This window comes from Lemur catta, chromosome 2 (genome assembly GCF_020740605.2).
Source record: "Lemur catta isolate mLemCat1 chromosome 2, mLemCat1.pri, whole genome shotgun sequence".
NCBI classification, from domain to species: domain Eukaryota; kingdom Metazoa; phylum Chordata; class Mammalia; order Primates; family Lemuridae; genus Lemur; species Lemur catta.
The window spans coordinates 11,139,750-11,161,728 of NC_059129.1; the positions used below are offsets into that span (position 1 = coordinate 11,139,750).

Sequence of the window (21,979 nt, forward strand, 5' to 3'; positions counted from 1 at the left end):
TGAAGGGGTGTTAAGTGGAGAACTAGTGGCATCTGCTATGTCACCCACAGCCCAGCTCAGCCTACACCTTTAGTCTTATCTCTCTCTCTCTTTCTCTCTCTCTCTCACCCCACAACCCCCCCACAACCCGAAGTCAGTATACACACAACCTACAACTCCCCCTCAACTCTCCATATAATCCAACACACACACACACACACACACACACACACACATGCAGTCTTCCTTATACACATACAACCTGTAATGCACACAAAACTCACAACCGTGTATGCAACTTGCAACCCCCACCACACACACTCATGCACAGCATATATGTACAACCCCTAAGAACCTACAGCTCCCTGCCACATAATCCAAAATACACATGCACATGAATGCAATTTACAACATGCAGTCCGCCACAGACATACTCACAAACATACAACCTATGGCACACACAACTCACAACACACTCACGTCAACGCAATCTATAACCCATACACACACAACCCCTCCCACATAACCTAAAACACACACCCACACACATGCAACCTACAACATACACATACAACCCTCCACATACACATAACCCACAATCTCCACACACAACTTGCAACCTACAACTCACAATCCATACACAACTCCCCATAACCTGCAACCCAGCCACATAACCCAGAATATGAACCCATAACCCACATGCATACAGCCTGCAAGGCACATGACCCACAACACACCAACACAACCCTCACACACTCCCAAATAACTCCCAACATACATAGTCGCACACATACACTCACACACAACCCACAACCCCTCCCACATGACCTCAAACGCACATGCGACCTGTATCACACACAGAACCCGCAGCTCACACACACTCACAGCACACACTCCCTGCTGGACTTTATTCTAGTTCGTCTAACGTGAAAAGTTCCCTCTTAATTCCTGACCTTAAAATGTCGTGTTATTTTCACTGGGCAAATCCTTCCTCACCCTCCGCGTCTCAGTTAAACTCCAGTCTCCTCAGAGGGGACATCTTGACCAGAACGGACGGGACTCGTTCTCCTCTGGACACGCCCCCCTGCACCTTGTGTTCCCTCGTTCCTGGCAGTTATCCCGTTTGAATCCCGGGTTTGGGGTTGCCTGTGCTTGCCAGACTGCAGACCCCAGAAACACAGCCCTCCTCGCTGTCCTGTCTGCTACTTATTCCTTGGCACGGTGCCTGGCACAAAATAGGTGCCCAATGAACATTTGTTGAATTTATTTGAAAATAATCTTTAACAATAATAGCAACATAGCTATATAGTAGCAACCTCCCTATATAGCATTTCCTTATATGTCCAGAAATTTCATTTATTCCTTAGAACATTGCTGTTAGACAAACATTATTGCCCTATTTTATGGATGCAGAAGGCGAGGCTCACAGTTGTTCTGAGTTATTCGAGGATGTACATTCAGTCTGTGTCCTGGCAGGACGGGATCCCGGATGTTCAGTTCCCTGCTCAGGCACTTTTTCCACTTCACTCCCCAAGAGTCGACATGGACTCCCTTAAAGTGCTCACCTGGGGAAGCTCCACATATACTCTGAGAGCACCGCTGTTCCTCCTAGTGTTTTCCTTTTCCAAAATGAAAACATCATTTTTAAGTAGAGAAGCAATATATGCTTTTCTTCTCTAATGTTTTGGGAAAAGACCTTTAAGACAAGACCAAAAAAAAAAAAAAAAGATTTTTAATTTTTAACAAAAGCAGAATTTTTTGGCTTCCACGTCCTTCTCTGTAAAACAGGGGTGTCAGAATAGGTCATATTTCTTCTTTGTGGGTCTGTGACACTGCCACAGATGAGCTTCAGGAGATATGGGAATCTTCTGAAATTTATGAAAAAAAATTGAGTGGATGAGGTCTGTCTGGAAAAGTCTCCAGCCATGTAATATGAAAAATAGAGGCATTTATTGAAGAAGATACAAGAAACATTGTACCTAGGACATTGACGCCTCGGTCCCCTTCAAAGTAGGCACCTTGGGACCTCACACAGTTCTCCCAGTATCTCTTAACCTAACCCGTACACATCCAACATTCTCAGGTGTTCTGCTTGTTGCAGGCCTTCCAGAACGTGGGTCACTCTCAACATATTCTCAACCATCTTTGAAGTGGTTGGGCCACACTTTTATTTGCACTGCGCTCATTGCATTGTCCCCGAAAGTCTTCTGAATCATCCGAATAGTTTTTGCGGAGGAAATGTTCAAACTTGAGGCAGAATTTGATGCAGATTTGTAGCTCTGTTCGCTCAGTCGTTTTGAATCTGACAGCCGCACAGTACACATGCTCACTCAACACTGTCTAGCGCCCCACTGACTGGTACAGTGAGGTCATCACTGTTCACACATGCACACTCCAGTCTGCTCTCCTTGGCTGCCAGGTTACATCGACGTCGGGCAAACCATTCTCGTTATATTAACAGTGGCCAGATACTTTCACACAGACCTCGTATGCACATTTTTCTGGAAAGAAGATGTGGCTATCGGAGAAAATGAGGCTTTTCTGGCTGTCAGAGAAGGTTGTGCTTGATCTGATTCTTAAAGTAAGAGCCAGTTATATTTTTTAGGTGTGTAAGGTAAGGAAGGGCACTCTTGGAAGAGGGGTGTCATGGGCTGAGTTGTGTCCTCCCAAATTCCTATGTTGAAGTCTTAACCCCAAGTATCTAAGAATGTGACTGTCTTTGGAGATAGGGTTCTTAAAGAGCTCATAAGAGTTAACTGTGGTCATTGGGGTGGGCCCTAACCCAATAGCTTTTTCAGATTATTAGCGTTTTGTAATCTTGAAATGTTTCTTAATCATTGCACTAAGATATTCCATAATAGCTCTTTCAGAGGAGTTGTGTTAAAATCTTTATGAAATGTCAGCTGGTAACAGAAACCTGAAGACCAAAAATTATTTTTTAAGGGATGCAGTAATAAAGTGGGAAAGAGGTGGTATATCTTGTGTATTTATTTTTTAGCTAACGTTCAATAGTCTTATAAATTAATAGAGATTTTATTTATTAAAACACAACTGATGAGTGTAGTGGGTATTTTTCATCCACTTCTGGGTGGGGAGTGTCAATTGGCCTAATCCTTTGAGGATGCAGTTTAACAAAATGCATGAAGAACTCTCAAATGTTTATATCTTTGATCTAATAATTCCACTGTTGGTCCTGTAACATGTTGGAAAATAAAGGCTTATGAAAATCTATAGCATGGAAGAAAGTATTATATAAATCTTAAGATCATGTTGGTAGACCCCTAAAAATATTTGATATAATCTGACATCTATCATTGATAATAGGAAGATTGGAATCTGAAAATGCATATTTTTAAAACATAACAAAAAAAAATTTAAACCAAGCCAACAGCCAGCCAATATGATGCCTGTTGGTACAGGGAGATGCTGAAGGCATTTTTACTGAATATGGGAACAAACTACTGTCTCTGTTATTATTTATAAGCACTCTGGGGTTGCTCACCAATGCAATTATAGAAGAAAATGGGCTAGGGATAAATAGTGGAATGAACATGGAAAAATAATCATTACTTAAAGTGATAAGAATATCTATATAGAAAATCTAATAGAATCAACTGAAAGCTACTAGAAGTAAAAAGAGAATTCAGTAGTTTGGCTGAATTTTACTTTTTTTTTTTTTAAGCCAACAATAAGCAGATAGAAGATATAATCATTTAAAAAGATTTCATTGAGAGTAGTCATTGACAATATAAACCACCTAGCAACAGATAATTGATATGCAGGACCTATTGGAATATATTTATTAAGTATACTGAATGTTTTAAAAGCCCACTCGGTGTGTTTTAGAATGAGATACTCAAGAGTCCTAAGTCACTTCCCACTAGATTAATCTATACATTTAACATAAATTTTTATGTGACAAAAATGATTCCAAATGGTATCTGTGTGAATAAATATGTGAGTTCCATGGATGAATTTTGTGCGTACATTTTAAATTTTCCATAATAGGCATTTTTCATACAGTGGTACCCAAATTGCCTTTACTTTTAAAAAATCATGGAAAACAGGAAGGGAAATGGACATTATGGTAGCTGTGCTGAGTTCCCCCTGGCTTTGTGCTTTTAGCAGAGTGGGGGTCTCTCTGTGGCTGGTACCACTTCTTATATTATTACTAGAGAATTTCTAGAAATGATCCATCACTTCCTTGCAGGCTGATATGGACTGTGATGCACCTGAAATAGGCATCATTTGCCCAGAGGGAGTCCTCTTAGGCCTAGACACCTGCCATCCCCTCTTTTTTTCCTCCCGCAAATTTACCCAAAAGTTGCATATGGGAAAATATAGCCGATCTCCAGGTCTGGCCACTGGCAACCAGACCTTGCCTCTGAGGACTTTGAGGCAGGGGGCGGGAGATGTTTGTGGGCTTTGTCTTGGTCCTCACATCTCTTCCCAGGGATGCTCTGGGGTCTCCTGATTTAACAATGGGTTTAGGGATGCAGTGACCCAAGGTTCAGGATCATTAGGTGACACGAGCTTTCAAAACAAGGGGAGCTCCCTTGACATGCTAGGTAATAACTACCTCAGCAACTCAGGGTCGAGAAAGTCTAGAATTACAGGTTTGAAAATGTTCTAAGGCAGCAGTCCCCAACCTTTTTGGCACCAGGGACTGGTTTCACGGAAGACAGTTTTTCCATGGGCAAGGGTTGGGGGGATGGTTCAGGGATGATTCAAGCGCATTACATTTATTGCGTACTTTATTTCTATTGTTATTACATTGTAATTTCTAATGAAATAATTATACAATTCACCATAATAAAGAATCTAATGGCACCACTGATCTGACAGGGGGTGGAGCTCAGGCAGTGATGTGAGCCATGGGGAGCGGCTGTAAATACAGATAAAGCTTCACTTGCTCACCTGCCGCTCACCTCCTGCTGAGCAGCCCGGTTCCTAACAGGCCAAGGACCGGTACCGGTCTGTGGCCCAGCGGCTGGGGACTGCAGGTCTAAGGAGTCTAGATCCTTCTTCCTTCCCAGGTGAATGTGTTTCCCCCATAGCATTCCTTGAACACCTGCCGTGGGTCAAGCATGGTGGTATACAATCTATCACTACTGTGTATTGACTTATTCACTGTTCCTTTCCCCATCTAGAATGTAAGCTCTGTATAGGCAGGAACCCTGCCTGTCTTGTTCGCTGATGAATCTTTCTTCAGTGGCTTTAATAGTGCCTGGCATGTGGTAGGCCCCCAGTGGGTATTTATTGGATAAAATAGAGATGAAAAGAATAGTTACTACAACCCAGAAGCTCACAGTTTAGTGAGGAAAAGGGAAAATATAAATCATTAGTGCACAAGATGATAGTTCTCTAGTGAAGGTGCACATGAGTTGCAAAGAAACAGGAGCTGTCAGACAAAGCTGTGCTTAATCTGATTCTTAAAGTAAGAGCAAGTGGGTACTTATGAGGTGAATGAGATAGGGAAGGGACTCCTGGAACAGGGGTGCTGTGTGTCTCCCTCAACCAAATTCCTATATTGAAGTTCTAACTCCCAGTATCAAAGAATGTGACTGTCTTTGGAGGCAGACGTCCTTAAAGAGCTAACAAGAATTAAATGAGGTCACTGGGAAGGGCCCTAATCTGAGTGGTGACTTACAAGAAGAGGAGTTCAGGGCACACGTACACACCCAGAGGGAAGACCACATGAAGACATAGGAAGAAGACAGCTATCTACAAGCCAAAGAGAGAGGCCTCAGGTGAAATAACCCTGCAGTCACCTTGATCTTGGACTTCTAACCTCCAGAACTGTGAGAAAATAAATTTCTGTTGGTTAAGGCACCCAGTCTGTGGTACTTGTTATGGTACAGGAGGAGAACATGCACAAAAGTGTGGAAGTGGGTGGGAGTATGGCATCTTTGGGGACTCCCAGTCTTTTGGTATAATTATAGGAAAATAGTTCCAGGAAGGGGGCTGGTTGGTAGACAAAGAAGGAAGCGCAGGGGTTTTCAAACTCATATGCCTACACGAGTGAAGCAGGCAAGGTGGAGGCCGATAGGGAAGGGTGGAGTCTGTGGTGAACTGGTGAACATAGTCTCCATCTAAAGGGGGCAGATGTGTCTTGATTCTGGCTGCTTGTTTCCAAGTGAGAATGGGGCCGAGTGTTGTCAGAGTTCTCTATTTTTAAGATAAGTCACAGATGTGAATTTTTATGTTTAATCTTATGATTTTATAAGTTGGTAGCTAATATTTCAAACTCTATGTGGACCAGAAAAGAATTATATGAACTAGATGAAGCCTGTGAGATAGCAGTTTGTAATCCAGAGCTAGCCAAGGACCAATTCATAAAGGATGTTGCATGTGTGGCAAGGAAGTTCGAATTTTCCTAAACAGCAGGGGGAACAGTTGGTGAATTTGGAAGGACAAAAGCGATGTGAACTTATGCGGGTAGTGGCTTGGGTGGCAAGTATTTTCTTAAAGGGCCAGAGGGTAAATGTTTTCGATTTCATGGGCTACATGGTTTCTTTGGCAACTACTCAATTGAGTTGTTGTGGCGCAGAACAGCCATGGACAATCTGCAAACAAATGGGCATGGCTGCGTTCCAAGAAACTTTATTTACAAAACTCGGTGATGGGCCAGATTTGGCTCTTTGGTAATTCCTGGTTTTGAGGGCTGGAGACTCGAACTAGGGGGATGAGTTTGGAGAATAGTCCAGGTAAGAGATGAACTGAGGCTGTGGTAATGGAGAGGGTGGGATGGATTCCAGAGCTACTCAGCACACATTGTTGTCAGGAGTTGCTGCTTGAAGTGTCAGTGAGGGAGACGAGCCATGGATAATGCCCAGGTCTCTGGCTTGACTGATGGGGTCGGTTTGAGCCCCCCTATCACCTATGACCTCCTAAGCCAGCCCATCCCACATTGGGGTCACCCTGTTGAATTCCTTCTCCCCATGAACTCTGACCTATTGAAAGAAACTTCTTAGGTCAAAGATGTCCGTAGAATTGTCTTGTCTTGCCACCATGGCTGAAATCGAAAACTTCATTCTGTTCAGAGCAGAGGCAATGAGAAAGTTTAATATCTCTTGCCTTCAGATAATTACAGAGTTTTGAGACCCTGGTCTTGGGATAAGAAAATGGGTCTCCAAGCAATTAGAGCAACAAGGTGCTGCAGAGATCAGAGCGTGCTAGGACTTGGGATGCCAATTACCAAATCTCTGTAGGTCCCCACATCCCAGAGCAGTGTGGAAAAAATTTGCTAAATTGTACTCTGAGCAGAGGAGACACGGCCAGGCCTGAAGTGTATCCACCAGGCGCCAGTGTGTGACTGCAACATCAGAAGCCTGCTTTGATGTGCTCCTGGTGGCCATCGGAGCCGTGGTAGGGCACCAGGGGATGCTGGACTCTCTCTCCCTTTTCTCCGCCAGAGCCCACAGGTGCCTCTCAGATGCAGGAGTGCGCAGGAGGGTGAGTACCGGGACCTGTCGTGGAGCTAATGAATTCTGCTCACAGGTTTGCAGCGTCTGCCGGAGCTGCTGCTGAGAGGTGTGTGCAAAGTGGTCCCCGGGCACTTAACAGGAAGAGGAGGAAAGGATCTATGGCCCAGCATGCAGGGGGCTGGGCTGCCTCTGACTCCGAGAGAGAAGCCTTGGAGGATGGGAAGGAACTTATCTAGGGGTCAGACTGGTTTATTTTGAGACACACCAGGCCTGGTTCTGTAGCCAGACGTGAGTGAGACCTTGAAGATTCAGGAGGCTAAGAAAGATCCAGAGAGTGGATGGAAGGCACTGAAGGCAAGAGATATTAAACTTTCTCACTGCCTCTGCTCTGAACAGAATGAAGTTTTCGATTGCAGCCATAGCGGCAAGGTAAGACAATTCTACGGACACCTTTGACCTAAGAAGGTCCAAGCACACATTTTATCGTTGACTTCTCCTAGCAACTGTAAGGCCAGCTGTGGTGGTGTGTGAACTTAACAGATTGACACAAATCAATTTATGCGATTCATTTATCACATCACTGGGCTAAGGGGTACCCAGATAGCTAGTGAAACGTTATTTCTGGGCATGTCTGTGAGGGTGTTTACAGCAGAGATTAGCATTTGAATTGGTAGACCAGGTGAGGAAGATCTGCCCTCACCAGTGTGGGCTGGCATCACCTAATCCCTGAAAAGTCCAAATAGAACAAAAAGGCAGAGGAAGGGTAAATTCACTTTTATTTTCCCCTTGAACTGGGTCATAGATCTTCTCCTGACCTAGGACATCAATGTTTCTGGTTCTTGGGCCTTTGGGCTTGGACTGAATTATACCACCAGCTTTCTTGCGCCTGCAGTTTGCAGACAGCAGATCGTGGAGGTCTTCTTGGCCTCTACAATTGTGTGAGAGCCAATTCTATAATAAATCTGTCTGTCTGTCTCTCTCTGTCTTTCTCTCTGCCCCCTCTCCCTTTCTCCACGTACATATCTTACTGGTTCTGTTTCTCTGCAGACCCCTAATACACCAGGTATTATTAAGAATGCAATGTAATTAACATTGAGCATTAGTCATGCCTTAGCTTCATCTTGTGTTTTCCTATCTTTCCTCTTCTACCTAATTTCCTCACTTAAAAAAAAAAATTATATACGTAGTTGGGGGTGGATTGGATATATCTAAACTGAGGTCTGGGTGTGTGGGTCCGTAACCCACAGTTGCCCTTGTGCATGAGTTGGATTTGTAGTGGGAAGCGTTCTTCAAGGAGGACGTTTCGGGTATCGTGGCTGACATGAGAGACTGAGGATCCTTGTAGAATCCTATGCCGTCTGCACTTCTGCCCACTTCAAGGGCACGATCTGGGCTCTAGGGAGGACATAGTTTCTTTAAATTAGCTGAAGAGGGCATGCAAGATATGAATACAAGCAGGGATGCCAGGGGCCAACATGACAAAGTACAGCCCCCTCCCCTGGTGAACAGCAGGGTGGTTCCAACTCAGGGAACCCAGAAGGGGAAATCGTGTCATTCAAGTCCTCAAGGGTTGTACCTAGTTGTGCAGTTGTATAAGAGATAGTTGACACTTCCTTCCCTTCTTAGAAAACCTAAGCACCAACACCACAACCCCTTCATAGACAGCCTAATCCACCGACGAACTGCTGTGGATTGTGCTCCAGTTGTGTGGCCAGGGCCTTAGATGCTGTAAGAGACATATTACACATGGGTTTCTAGGAGTCAGCCACTAGCTGGCCGAGAGAAAGGAGACACCAGTGACAACCAGAGGTTTGGGACAGCTCTAGTGGCCACCTGTGGGGCTACTGGTCTGGGACGTGTAGAATAGAGTCTAGATAGGTGGGTGGGGATCATTCCAGTTGGGGAGTGGGGGTACAGCATAAGCAGAGACATAGTGGTGGGGGACAGTAAGAAAAGTGGCTCAGTGGAGACCCACACTTCCTGTGAAGGAGGGCAGGTGGCTCCTTGTTCTTCACACATGCTCTGTCCCATGTGACTTTGTAGCTCCTTGCACCAAAGGACTGGGGTGTATATATTTCCCTGCCCCTTAACTTTGGGTTTGGCCATGGGGACCCCTTTGGCCAATAGAATAAGGTGAGAGTTACAGGGTTCCAGTTCCAAGCCCGAACCTGAGAGGCCCCATGTGTTTCTGTCTGCTCTCATGTCTCTGCCATCGTCACGAGGAACATCGCCTGGGATAGTCTTCCAGAGCCAGAGGAGGACGGGACACATGTGGCACAGAGCTGGCCTCTCCAGCCCGGCCTACACCAGCTCAGCCAGGTCAGCGGAGCCTGCGTCAGCCCCACTGCAGATGCGCGAGCCACACAAATTCTTACCGTCGTGTACCACTGGGATTTTGTGGTTGTTCCACAGCAGGAAGTAATATTGCAGCCATAACTGAGAGAGGAGTGAAGGAATTTACTGGTGTCCCCAAATTCTGAAAGGATGCATTTGCTTCTGAAATCTGTGTGCACAAGTTTGGGGCTGTTTTTATTACCCTCTTTTTCCTTCTAGTAAAAGCTTCCCCAGGGAGAGTGATTTCCCCAAGGTCACATGAGGTAGCAGCAGGATCAAGAGGAAGATAGAACACCCCTTACCCCCAGGGCCAGAGCCTGGTGGCACTCCAGGACTTTTCTGTTCCCAGTGCTCATGCGGAGCATGGTCTGGAGACCAGGAAAACTTTGCTCCTCAGGTTGGTGAGGGCTCTCACCCACTCTCAGCTATTAACCAGATTGATACGGCCGTTTGCCGTAACATTTAGCAACCTCTCCATCAAATAAATGGCCGGAGAGGCTCCTGACACTTCCAGTATAAAAGAAAGAGAAGCCGTATTCTGCAGCTTTACAAGGTTGTCTGAGCAAGACCTATTACGGGGATGGGAGTGAATTGAGGCTCTGTGCCGAATCAGTGATGTGTCTGTGCCTCGCAGCCCTTCAGAGTTTCTTTCCTCTGGGTGGTTTAGAAGGATTAAAAAGGCAGAGACAGCTAAATACAGAGCCATCTGCCTGTGTGACTCACCCACCCTGGCCCTTGTTTCTTCATCTGTCAGACGGGCAGCTTTACTGCTCTGTGATTCTGTCACCCAGGGGGCTTCCATGATGAGTGATGGGGGAAAAAGGTGGTAAGAGGACTTGGAGAGAAAACAACAGATTTTTTGTTAAGGTCAGGAGTACCCTTATTTCCCTTCTCCCTTTTACACCCCATTATCCTGCCCTCCGTGCTAGTCATTCTGGCCAGTTTCCATCATGGACCACATCAGTTGGTCTTCCTGTCACGTCTGAAGCATCCGCCCAAACTGGCCCGCCCTCCCTTCTCTACCACTGTCTGAAAAGCCTGCTGTGAGACAAGGGGCCGGTTGTATACCCTCTCCGTGCCTCAGTTTCCTCATCTGTGACATGGGGGTAATCATCTTATTTCTTTTGAGAATTATATGTGTACTATATACTTGTTCGGTGCCTAGGGAAGTGTTTGGTATGTAATGAATACTGAATAAACATGAGCTATTATTGACATATTTATTTAATCTTCACTGTGACCTTCTGGAAAAGAGGGTTATTATTCCTATTCCGTCCAGGCGTTGGCCTGCTGGAGAGAGTGGAATATGAAGTCAACGTCTTGGAGTGGTGAGCAGAGTCAGATTGTGGGAGAAAAGTCTCGGCTTGGAGACAAAGGCATTTCCAGGGAATTACAGCTGGGAGAAGAGAATCCAGGAAGAGGGAAGAGCAGGGTCAAAAGCCCGGAGGCAGGAAAGATCATGGTGACCAAGGATCCGGAAGACTTGGCACAGCGGGGAAAACGGGGTGTTGGGAGAAAGTGTAGGGAGAGGAGGCTGAACAGGGAAGAGCCACGGCTGTAAACCCACGGGCCAGCGACAGAGCCACTGCATGAAGAACCTTTTAAATACTTCACTCGGTTTCAATCTGAGAGTGGAGAGGGACTATTTTGCAAAAGATTTAACCATGTTCAACCAAATGTCACCAGGCTCATTATCATTACTTAAGTCGTCATTCCGTAGTAAATCGCCGGTATCGCCGCATCCCTCCTTATGGTAGGATTCTCCTTTGGAGTTAAATATGTCTGAGAACAATTTGAGTTTTCATTTGACATTTGGGAGTGATTTCACGTGAAATGTACACAACCACCAAGTGACAAAAAGACGCAAACGTGAGAGAGGTTGGGACAGCACGTGTGTGCACGTGTGTGTCCGTGTGTGTGCGGAGCTGATGGCGGTGGTACGGCTGGTGTTAGCAGGGTGAAGGGGTGCTTTGGAAACTCTGACTCCATAGAACTAAAGAAGGTGGAGCCAATTCCCTGTCTCAGTCCCACCACCTTAGGAGCCTTTGAGTCTCCAGTGGCAAAGAGAGAAAACATGGAGGGGCTGAAGGACTCTGTTGCATCCTCACTGTGCAAAGTGTCCACACAAGAGCAGCGGCGACACTACTTGGCTGCTTGTTAGAAATGCAGACTCTCAGCTCCCTCCCAGATCTGCCGCATCAGAATCTGCACTTAATAAGGTCCCCAGATGATTTGTGTAAGCAGTACATGTTATGAAGCTCTGTCTTGCATGTCCATGAAGAAGGGAGGCGGGAATGGTCTGTTCGATTCACATGATGTAGGCAATGAGGGCTTGCCCGGGTCATCCGTGTGGTGTGCACTTGGAGTTGGATAGACCTGTACTTCAATCCTGGCTGTCCTGTTTGCCTTGCGAGAGTCCGCTGGCCCTTTAAGCCTCAGCTTCCCCCATTTCCTCGACGGGGAAAATAGGACCAGCATGCAGATTTGCTGTGAGGATTAAATAAGAAAATGTGAGTAAAGCCTCTGGCACAAACCTGAAGTTCAGTCAATGGTAGTTCTATTACTCTTCCCCAAGACACTGACAATTGTCCTTTCTGAATAGGTGAGCAATTAGGAGGCACCTCAATGACAAAAATGTACCTAAAATTTATTGAGCACTTTACTATGTGCCAGGCACTCTAGTAAAAGGGAGGTCACTAAGGGATTTTAGTCTGGTGCCAGACTGCCTGGTGCAAAGCCTGCTGTAAGGCAACGGACTGTTATATACCCTCTCTGTGCCTCAGTTTTCTCATCTGTGACATGGGGATCATAATCCTACCTATTGCTTTGTGAGAGTTATATGAGTAATGTATGCATTACATGCTCAGTGCTTAATGAGGTACTTGGTACATAATGAATACTGAAAAGACATTAGCTATTATTAACATGCTCCTTTAATCCTCACTGTGACCCTCCGGGGGAGAGGGTTATCATTCCCATCTATAGTTGCAAAACTGAGAGGCTTAAGAACTTTCCGAGGGCCACATGGCTGGTAGATGGTAGAGCCAGGATTTGAACCCATACCGCTTAGCCTCAGAGACTATGAACCTCATCATAAATCTGTTCTCCTAATATTCAGAGGCCAGGAGAGCAACCCTGCTGCCCTAGAAGTTGCTCTCAGCGTCTTTCCTTCTGGTACTAAGGGCAAAACCAAATGGAATTGGAGGAAATCAAAGGGCCAACCCCAGAACCTGGGAAGGAAGAGTCTCAAAGCACTTGTGCCGATATTTAATGCATCCCTTTGAAATGCCCCGCTCATCACCTGTCAAGGGCAATTTGGAAATGTGTGCTCAAGGAGGTGAGTGCTGGCTGCTTCCTGACACTGTCTTGTCTATTATATAGGCAGTGACAGCCGCACAGATCAACCTGGGCATGACTTATTTATGGGGCAGCCCAGCCTCAGCTGAACAAGTCCTCGGTGCTTGCAATAGATTTCACTAGAAAAAAGAGAATGTGCAATTTGGGGAGGTAATTATTTTTTGTGAGTTCATTAAAAAAAAGTGAATTTTCCAATTACCAGTGGAATGAAAGAAACACTCCAAATTAAAATTTCATACTGAAATATAGAAAGGGACCTTGTACTAGATTGATAACTAAGAGTCTTGGGTTCAGTGAAACTCAGCGTATCCCTTGGGTTCCAAATGTGTCTCTGGTATCTCACCAGCTGAATGACCTTGGGAAAGTTGCTTCGCCTTTCTAAGCCTCAGTTTCCTCTAAGCCCAGACTGTCCTGGGGAGATTAAATGAGATGTTGTACTTAGAGAGCTTAGTGCAAAACCTGATACATAGGAGGTGTCTAATGCATGTTAGCTATTATTAATAACAGTTGCAGCACTAGCTTTGTAACCCGTAAGTCAATTCCTTCTTCAGTGCCTTACCTTTTAAAAATGAGAAGGTGGGATAAGATTATTTTAGGGGTTTCTTTTAAATCATCCATATTCCATATTTTTCTTAAGTGTCTTTGTTTTGCATGCCATTATGGACGAGAGAAAGAATCTATCTGAATTGAGTCTTATCCATCTGAATCCATCTTTACATTTCTCTCTCTCATCAGAGGTTCATTCCATTAAGACTCAAGGAATGATAGGAAAAAGTATCAAAACATTCCCATTCCTTGAGACTAAGCAGAGTGTCAACCTTTCATTTGGGTGGATACTGAATTCGGGGCAATATATTCTCTTTACAACTTATTACAACCTTTGTAAACACATTAGAGCTCTTTGCTTTGGATTAATTGCTGGATCTTGGCTGGTTGTGCAGCTTTCTCTCCCTGTCTTTCTGTCTGATGACAGTGTGAAAGGAGTGAGCCAAGTCTAATGGAATCCACCTTATTATCAAAGTGCATCACAAAATGTCTAAAATCTAGTCTTTTTCGCCCTTAGACCAATGTCTTCAAATAAAATAGTGATTAACAACACTTTTAAAGTAGGCATGCTGTCTAAAATATCTTAATGGATTTCAATGAAATTTATTCTGTAAGAACTAATGGAGAGATGTAATTTCCAGGAGTAACAGTTATCATGGATATAATTATGCTCCCCAGGAGGGAGGAAGGGAGGGAAGGAGAGAGGGAAGAGAGAATGAGAGAATCACTCAAAGCCGAGAGTGTGTTGTTGGAAATGACAGTAATTATTCCCTGCATTCGAGTACTGTTCTGTGACATTCAAAGCACTCACACAGCCCTTTATTTCATCTGCACAGCTACTTTGTGAGGATGAAATGCTTTTCCCACTACACAGATTGGGAAGCTGAGATTCTGAGAAGCTTACCTGACCCAAATAGTCACACTTCTGGTAAATGGAGGAGTCAGGGTTTCCACCCAGTTTTCTAGACTCCAAGTTCAGTGTTCTTTAAACTACAACACAACCTTCCTATCCTACACCCGCTACAGTGGTTTCTATCCCATTTGCTCCATGTCTTCCCCCAGCCTCCACCTGTGCTCTGAAATGTTTGAGAAGTGGGTGATTGGATGAACAGAATAGTCAAGTGAACTGAGGACTGCCCCAGAGAACATGCACTTATAGCTAATTTTCAGAAAGTTGGAACACATTTTATTCTAAAACTCCACAGGGGGAAAAAAAAATCTTCTTTTGATTTGGAGAGCACTTCGAGATTTCATAAGGTCTGAGCATCTTGTGGTTAAGAGCATCAACTGTTCTTTTAAAATTCTGCGAAATCTTTCTGGTTACTTTGCGTTCCCTGGTTGCTCTTATTCTGAATAAACAGATGTTTGCCGAACTTGTGCTGCACTCAAAGTAAATACTCCAGTATTGCAGAAGAAGCCACTTTGCTTTCTTCATTGCCCTTGTGCCTTTCCAGTCTCTTGCTGTGTTGGCATATGCATTTGTCTAGAGCAGTGTGACTTATTAATTAATTGATTAACAGATTCAGTCAATTATACTAAGCAAGAGAACTTAGGCTAAATGCTCTGAAAGAATTTCCTGTGGTCTGCCTGCTTCTTGGTGGGAGATCAGAGATGTTAAGAGCAGCTCCCTCCGTTTTAGGGAAACCAGCACCCTTGGCTTGTTTCAAGGCAGCACCTTTGGAATGTGATCCAGAATTCTCCGGGCCATGAATTCTGGCCCCCTGCTTACCCACCTCCTCTAGGAGAGGTAGGAAGGAGGAGGAGGGAAAGAAAAGGAAGGCAGGGGGAGGAAGGAGAGGAGGATGATGAGCAAGCAGGTGTATGTGCAGGGCAGGGATGTATGCATCTCCTTTGCGAGTCCCTCCAAAGATCTTTCTCCTTCCACCTGGGTTTCCTGCTTTGCATTCACAACAGGTCTGTTTACAGGACTTTCTGTGCAAAGACAAGTTAGTTTTTATGCAGCATTTATATTCTTGCAGGGCAAGCGTAGTCCTAGGTGGATATATGTTGTGTAAATAAATTTGCTCGTCACTTGAACTGCAAGGAAAAAAGTCTATTTCTGAACAAAATTGCCTCTATTTCCTCCCCCCGCCGCCCCCTGCCCACCCTTTTTTTGAAGGCTCATGTTTGTTTGCCTGCCTGTTTATTTGGTTAGTATGTCAGTCTATTGGTCTGGGATAAAGGAAGTAGAGGGTGTAAGAGATTGATTTCTGTTTCTCAGAAGGAAATAAATATTAGTCTAAGTAGCATTTTGGACAATGCACAGGAGACATTTGTGTCTGCAATCGACAGGAGAGGGTGCGTGCATCATACCTTTGTTACTCAAGGGCCGGCATTAAGTGGACCAAGAAACGAAGGAATTGTGAGGCTTGATTAAGCCCAAACAAGGAAGAAGAGAGAATGCTAAGCTAGATTTCCCGGAGGTCCCTGGCTCTGAATTCCAGTGATAAAAGTTGAACTGCTTCTGCTCTCTCTGGACATCACTGTTCATTCCCCATCACTGCAAACTTGTGAGGAACTAGAACATAGTTACTTATATTAGAGCAGCATCTCTGGGTCAGAGGATGCTTTGGGATGGCTCGTGGGTAAACCTAACAAAGAATTGGAGTTTTATGTTTATTTTAATGACTATTAGGAGACAAAATATAGCTAGTATACCAACCCGTGTTCACAGCAGTTTCATTTTTTTTTCCTTTGAGACAGAGTCTTGCTCCGGCTAGAGTGCAGTGGCATCATCACAGCTCAATGCAACCTCAAACTCCTGGGCTCAAGTGATCCTCCTGCCTCAGCCTCTTGAGTAGCTGGGACTACAGGCGTGCATCACCACACCCAGCTAATTGTTCTATTTTTTTGTAGATATAGTATCTTTCTCTTGGTCAGGCTGGTCTCCTAGCCTCAAGCAGTCCTCCCATCTTGGCCTCCCAATGTGCTAGAATTATAGGCGTGAGCCACCACATCCACCTAGCAGTTTCCTTAAAAAATAAATCACATAAAAATGCAGAGTGTATGTGGAGAGAAGTATTAAGCAAATAATAGAGCAGGTGATGCACCAATACAACAGAAAATTGTGAAGGCAGTGCTTGCATGATTAAAGCATGGGAAATATTTTCTTAAAAAATCCCAAATGAGTGGATTAATAAAATATGGTATATGTATACCATGGAGTTGTACTCAGCCACGAAAAACAATGGTGATTTAGCACCTCTTATATTATCCTGGATAGAGCTGGAGCCCATTCTACTAAGTGGAGTATCACAAGAATGAAAAAACAAGCACCATATTTACTCACCATCAAATTGGTATTAACTGACTTAACTGACCAACACTTAAGTGCACATATAGTAATATATGTGTCAGGAAGATGGGAGGGGGAGGAAGATGGGAGGGGGAGGAGGGGATGGGTATATTCACACCTAATAGGTATGGTGCACACCGTCTGGGGGATGGACACCCTTAAAGCTCTGACTTGGGTGGGGCAAAGGCAATATATGTAACCTAAATATTTGTACCCCCATAATATGCTGAAATAAAAAAATAAAAAAATCTCAAATGATACTTTCTATTAAGTTTCAAACATACCCAGATTAGGAGCCTGGATTTTGGTTGTACTTAGTTAGAAGCAATGCTGTGTAGCCTGAAAGGAAAAGACTACTCCTAATGATGACATTTATAAGTGTGTTGGGTAAGCACAATGGGTAGTGGATGTTCTTTGGTTGCCCAGCACCTAAATTCCCCTCTTTCTCTCCTTACTTCCCTATGACCTTGACTTGTCATTTGGATTCAAAGTTTATTCCAGATATGGGGTTATAGTTTCATAAACATTATTCCCATTGTCTATGTGGAAAGGCAAAATTGCATAATAGTTAAAAGTATAGACTTTGGAATTAGACAGCTTGTGTATGAATCCCAGCTGCCACTTAGGTGCTGTGTGACCTCAGACAAGTTACTTAATTTCTCTGTGCTTCAGTTTCCTGATTTCCAAAATGATGGTTAAATGTGTACAGAGATCTTAGAATTGACCCTGGAATATATGAAGAGCTCTAGCAATATTAGTTATTATTAATAGTATTATTACTAATCATATGGTGATGATGCAGTGAATGTTTGAATGTAAAGAAAATCTTGCTGAAAGTATTCCTAGGAGATCAGAGGCAAAATACAAAGCAAAACAAAACAAAAAAAAGACAAGACAGTCAACTAAAGATCCAGTTATCTTTGTGAGAATCAGTTCTAAGGGAGGCAGCAAACAAAACTGAATCTAAATGACAGCATAAGGTAGCAGGAAAATAGGGGGGAAAGTTAAGTTCTGTGCATTTTGATATAATAAGAGAGGCACGCTGTTTTTCTTAACACCTCAAAGCTATAGATGTTGCTTTTAGAAAATGGACTTAATCTTAAGTAGAATGGGAAATTTTGTCAGTGACTCCAAATTTAAGCAGGCAAAATGAGAGAAGCAAAGCTGCTGAGAAGGAAAAAGCGGAGCACTTGACATGCAGTAGGTATGCAATGAAAGATTTTAAGTCGAGGGTGTTGAATGAAAGCGAATTAGGATTTGGGAGTTCAGAGGTTATGGGCAAAAGATGACATATGCCATTCTGATACGTTTCCACCTAGAAAATGAGATGGCACAGAGCCACGGAGGTCCAGCTTGAGGAGTCCAAGACATCAAAGGCAATATGGACCAGTCAGTGATGCATAGAAATCTCTAGAGATAAAGAAGGGAAGTTGATGAACTCTTACCATCCCCCCCAATACACAAATCCAGAAAGCTCCCTCCTCCCTTATTCTTGATCTCCTCTTGGTTCAGCTCTCTCCCACCTCTCCTCCAGGAACCCCCCCCTCCCCCAGCAGCCGCTGCAGAGGGACTGTCATGTCTGTGCCTGTTGGAGGAGCAAGGCTGCGGAGAGGTGCAGGACATTTTAGCATTTACATTATGGCAATCACAGAAGAAATTGCACATCAAATTATTGAACAACACATGGGAGAGATTGTTACAGAGCAGCAAACTGGGCAGAAAATCCAGATCATGACAGCTCTTGATCATAATACACAAAGCAAGCAGTTCATTCTGACAAATCATGATGGCTCTACTCCAAGCAAAGTCATTCTGGCCAGGCAAGATTCTGCTCCAGGAAAATCACAACTCCAGATGCAGCAGGTGTCAACCAGTTATTTTTTTTATCATTCCTGGTCTGTCTGCACCACACCTCCAGCTTTTAACAGGTAATTCTTCCCCAGACCAGGGACCCAGTAAGATTTTTGATCTTTGTGTAGTACATGGAGACAAAACATCAGACATCATTACAGAGCAGTAACTTGTGAAGGCTGCCAAGGAGTTTTTAAAAGAAGCTTCTGAAAAAATTTAGCGTGTTCATGTTGAGGATCAAAGGACGGTATTATTAACAAACGCCATTGAAACCACTGTCAGTACTGCAGTGTACAGAGATGGATTGCGTTTGCAACGAAACAAGGCTCTGTTCAATGTGAAAGAAAACCTATTGAAGTATCACGAGAAAAATCTTCCACTTCAACAGAAAAAATCTACATCCGAGCAGACCTTCCTAGCCCATTAGCTGCAACTCCAACTTTTGTAACAGACAGTGACACGACAAGGTCAACAGGACTGTTAGACTCAGGAATGTTTGTGAATAGTCATCCATCTGGAATAAAACCTGAGTCAACAGTGTGGATGGCACCAGATAAGGCTGAATCATGTCAGGGAGATTTAAGGACCTTGGCCAGGGTGGTTACATCATTAGTTGAATCTTGGAAAAACTAAAGATCTTTCTCAAAGTAGTAATGAAATGTCTATGATTGAAAACTTAAGCAATGGTGATACGTCTTTGTGTGAATTTCATCAAGAAGTGCAGAGCCATGGTGGTGTTTCAAGGGTGTTTGACACTCTTGCAAAAGCATTGAATCCTGGAGAAAGCACAGCCTGTCAGAGCTCAGTAGAGGGCATGGAAGGAAGTGTACACCTGATTGCTGGAGACTCGAGCCTAAATCACATCGAAAAAGAGGGGCCACTTCTCAGCGATTGACATGCGGCTTTTCAGCTCACCACGCCTTCTCCTGTACCTGAGTCCCTGAATGTGCACTACATGGGGAAGTCGCCTCCCGACTGCTGTTCTTACCAAGATACTGGGCACTTCTGATCCTTCTTTCCAGGCTCTGGGGCAAGAAAACAGCATATCGTTGGTGAAAGCTTATTGGAATAAACTTTTTACCCTTGGTCTTGCCCAGTGCTGATGTGTGATGAATGTAGCAACTATATTAACAGTGTTTGCCAATTGGCTTCACAATAGTCTTCAACAAGACAAAATGTCGACAGAAAGAAGAAAATTAATGATGAAGCACATCTTCAAGCTATAGAAGTTTTGTGCTAGCATGGCTAAACTCTGCACTGATAGCTATGAATATGCCTACCTGAAGGCAATAGTACTCTTCAGAGTACCCGGGCCTAGAAAACATGGAACAGACTAAGAAATTTCAGGAAGGGGCTTATGTGGAATTCCAAATTCTATAACTAAAACATACCCAGATGACATCTATGGATTATCCTGACTACTTCTGAGAGTGCCAGCTTTGAGACTATCGGATGCTACCATCACCTATAACTGTTTTTCAGAGGTCTCAATGGCAGTGTACGAATTGCCAGTGTCATCCTGTAAAAATGGAGCCTGAAGATTATAACTCTGAAATAATTGGTCACCGCATTTGAAAGCCAAGGCCACGGTGCTATAAACTTGCCGTTCTTTGCCAGAACACAGTAAGACACCAAACTGAACTCATTGCTTCTGGGGTATCTGGAAATTTTGACTTTAAAGAGTAACCAACATCCAAGGTATTTTTTATTTTGGCTGCCTTAAGAATTTTTGAAGTCACTGGGCAGGCAGCCGGAATTAGAATTTCCTTTCCTATCTTCTTTACATGAATCAGAAATACTATGAAATTATTCTTGGTGAAGATGATACCTGAAGCTGTTGCCTCTTGAATATCTAAACTAAGATCTCATTCTATTTTATTTTACAAAACAAATAAATTAGTCTTTTTATTTTGAAAAAAAAAAGGAAGGAGGTTTCTCTCTGCATAGCAGTATCCCAAATGACCTTGAAGAAACTGAATGATGCTCTGAGCTGCGTGAGACCTGGCTGGAACCTTCTCAGTGATAGTGGCAAATGATGAAGAAAATGATAATGAATTCTTCCTGTGAGACAGACCGTGTGCTAAGATCTTTAACTGTAAGACAACTCCGTGACCCAGGTACCACTCTCAGTCCTATGTTCCAGATGACGTCTCCTGTGGCAGGCAAGATTCCAAGATGACCCCATGATCTCTGCCCCCTGGTGTTATGTCTTGGGTGGTCCCATCCCCTTCAGTGTGGCAAGATCTGTGACTTGCTCTAGCCAACAGGATATGGCAAAGGTGATGGATGGGGTGTCACTTCCTTGATTAAATTACATTGTATGTCAAAGGTGATGGGATGTCATGGCCCTCATTATGTCATATAGAGTGACTCTGAAAAGGCACACTTTCACCATCCTGCTAGCCTCGAAGAAGCAAGCCACCATGAGTTCTACTGTCACAAGGTGAATTCTGCCAACAATCTGAATGAACGTGGAAGCTGATTTTTCTCTAGTCAGACCTCTACATGAGAACCCAGCCCAACTGATGCCTGGGTGACAGCTTCATGGGACACTGAGCAAAGGAGCCAGCTAAGCTGTGTCCAGACTCCTGATCCATGGAAACCATGCGATGATAATTGTATGTTGTTTTAAGCTTCTAAGTGTATGGTAACTTGCTGCACAACAGTAAAAAACAAATATATCTCTTGTCACAGAATTAGAGCAGAGCAGTGAACTAGGTTCTATGATTCAGATAATTCAGTGCTTTGCCAAGAGGTCAGACCAGGGCAGGAGAAGTGACAGTATGATCTGAGGTCCCCTTGCTAGCATAGACCTGCCTACATCCAAAAGGTCTTTTTAATTTCCCTACGATGCGTTTGACAAGTCCTGAGCTTCTTAGTCTACTTAGTTGTCCTGCAAGGAGAGTACTTGCTTATTTGTCTGTTACTTCTACTGAAATACAAGCTCAGGGAGGGCAGGGACTGAATCTAGCACCTCCAGTATCTGGACCAGTGCTCGGTTCAATAAATATTTGTTAAATGAAAGTATGAACAGACTGCATGTCATCAGTCAAGACAGCAAAGCTTGAGTGAGGAAAGGGAGAAGTTAAGTGACTTGACCAAGAGATCACAACTACAAAGTGGCAGAGAAAGACAGATTACAAACCTTGGAAGAGTCAATACTATAGATCAGGGGTCTGCAAACTACAGC

At 43.9% G+C, this 21,979-nt stretch overlaps 1 pseudogene; it reads left to right on the forward strand.

Moving 5' to 3' along the window:
• The first annotated feature begins 18,576 nt into the window (after nt 1-18,576).
• Nucleotides 18,577-20,364, forward strand: LOC123632420 (annotated as a pseudogene).
• The last annotated feature ends 1,615 nt before the right edge of the window (nt 20,365-21,979 follow it).